At 46.4% G+C, this 2,692-nt stretch overlaps 1 pseudogene; it reads left to right on the top strand.

Annotated features, from left to right (window-relative positions):
- Positions 1–438: 438 nt before the first annotated feature.
- Positions 439–1,229, top strand: LOC147673608 (DNA-directed RNA polymerases I, II, and III subunit RPABC2 pseudogene; annotated as a pseudogene).
- Positions 1,230–2,692: the final 1,463 nt, after the last annotated feature.

A 2,692-nucleotide genomic window follows, 5' to 3' on the forward strand; every position in this document is an offset into this window, starting at 1 on the left:
CTTGCGATGCCTCCTGCATTCCGCTGTGCCTCTCAATTGCTCCCCACCCCATCAGAAATATCAAACATACCAGGAGAACCTCACAAATCAACCTAACACAAAATGTACCCAAGAGGAAAAGAAAAAAAAAAGACATAGACAGCCTCTAACCGGCTCTACCAGGCTTAAACTCAGGACAATCAATGGGAGAAATACACATTATTAACCCATATATAACTCTCTTATCCCATTAGTGAGTTACAGTAAATATTATTTGGCTTGGATCATGGATGTAAATACTCTAGAATTCCCCCTGTAAATTATCTTGAGGCGGACTGGATTCATTAAAAACACTTCACAGCCAAGTGTTCGAAAAGGGTCTATCTTCTGACTCATCCTCCATCTTCTTTCCACCGTTGTATGACAAAAGTCTGGTCGTACAAAAAAAGAATGACCGTTCAGCGTGCGTCAGGGATCAGAGAAATGGAGAGATGTCTGATAACGAAGATAACTTCGATGGAGATGATTTTGATGATGTTGAGGAGGATGAAGGGCTCGATGACTTGGACAATGCAGAGGAGGAAGACCATGAGCGAGTGGAAGTCTTACCCTCCGGAGAAGGGCAGCAAGCCAACCAAAAGCGAATCACAACCAACTACATGACCAAGTACGAGCGTGCCCGGGTTCTGGGAACACGCGCCCTTCAGATCGCGATGTGCGCTCCTGTGATGGTGGAATTGGAAGGAGAGACGTACCCACTGCTCATCGCCATGAAGGAGCTGAAAGCCCGGAAGATCCCAATTATCATCCGACGGTACCTGCCTGATGGGAGCTACGAGGACTGGGGTGTGGACGAGCTCATCATCACAGACTGAAGCCCTAATCGCTTAAGGCAACCCCTCTTACCTTACTTTCAGAAGTCATCTTCTGCTCTGCTGCTTCTCTTATATTCAGAAGTTTTACTGCAGCTGGCGGCCATTTTCCTCAAGTCGTGTCCTTTTCCCAATATGTGGCCATTTTCTTCAAATCGTGTCCTTTCCTTCTGAAGTCTTACTCCACCATGCATCTCATCTTCTTCAGAGCATCATCTCGCCTTCAGAAGCCTTTCTCAACCCAGCATCCGTTTGCCCTGAAATCGTTGCTTTTCCTCGCCTTCAGAAAACTTACCACTGTTCACTGGCTGACGTCTTTATCATACCTACTCATCTTGAGACACTTTTGTCTGCTGTTCCGATGATGCCCCATGCCCCTCCATATACAGATTTAACACAGATTTTTCATGATTAAAATTTATTTTGGGAAAAAAAAAAAAAGAATGACCCTCGGCTGATCTCTTGGCTTCTGGACGAGCTTTCTCGAATATAGCCTGCCATAGAAGGACGTTTCTGAAAAAAATTTCAGAAAACATCCCTGGCACCATCTGTTCTTTGGACCTCATTGTCAGGTCTACGGGATGCTGATCGCCATTAGATGACCTGCTGTTACTTTCCATCCCGTCCTGGGAGAGCATGAGAGCAGCATCTCCGCCTTTCGCTTCAGCCGTCTTTCTCGCTGCGAGGGCCCCCTTCACTCCTGCCATTTCTGCCACGGCGCCGTCCTTCAAGGGCTGTTTTGTTCTTGGTGGCATCTCAGATTTGTCCAGACCACCCGGGATCCTTCTGGCAGCAGTGAAGATCGTCAGAGCCCCTACACGCCACAGGTATGAGCCGCACTTTATTCATTGTATGCCGATGCCGAAAACATCCGCTGCCGTGCAAACAGTTCAGCGATTCTTGAGCTGGACTCGATCGAAGGCAGAAGATATCCCATCCAGGTTCTTATAAGATAACCTCCAGGTCCGACTGCTTAATTTGTGAGGTTCCTCTAGACCGGGATGCTACATGGCGGGGGGAGCAACTCTCACAGCGGTCAGGCAGCAGCCATCTTGCCTTCTGACTCAAACAAATACTTTGAAGAAAAAAAAAGTTGCAACAGTCCAACCCCAACACTAGAAGGAAGGCATACGCTGAGTATGTAAGTCTACTGACACTATATTTGCGCACCCAAATACATTTATATTTATATATTATTACTTTTTTCACTGAAAAAACAAAGCGTTAAAGTGATGTTATAGTCCGGGATTGTAATAGGTTACTCTACATTAAAATAAAATCAGAAATTCACAAAATAAAACAAGGTTAAAGAAACGTAATAGTTAGATGTCAGTTAAAAGTAGGTGTCGGAGGTGAACTCTGCTCCGCCGGTGGATTTTGCTGAGATTTTTCCACACCGCGCTCTGCTTGGAGCGAGGAATTTGTCAAAAACTTTGAAACCGCCAGTGGAGTGGAGTTTACCAGTGCGCTCACCACAAGAAAGAAAAAAACTGTCACAAACTTGATTCTGATGATGCACTAGAACGCTAACCAGCAATATTGGTAGAAGACTAAATACAATAGAATTTACTGCTGCAGAGCCCAGACTCTGCCAGACAACCACGGGTGCCAGCGGAAGGTCCCAGCATCCTAACCGAGAAACCAACAAGTTGCTTGCCCAATCAGCACTTAACTCCCCTTGAGCCAAGCCAATGCTGGAAGAGAAGAGGGGCAGAACTTCCACTTCGAGACGTTTGCTTTCTCCCTGGCTTGGCTGCAAGCCCCACCTTTTTAGGTCTCTGGCCTAGCATCACACTGCGAAAGCAGTGTGGGGCGGAGCCCGAGATTTAATGTTTTGGCTA

Source organism: Lissotriton vulgaris, chromosome 12, assembly GCF_964263255.1.
Source record: "Lissotriton vulgaris chromosome 12, aLisVul1.2, whole genome shotgun sequence".
In the NCBI taxonomy this organism is placed as follows: domain Eukaryota; kingdom Metazoa; phylum Chordata; class Amphibia; order Caudata; family Salamandridae; genus Lissotriton; species Lissotriton vulgaris.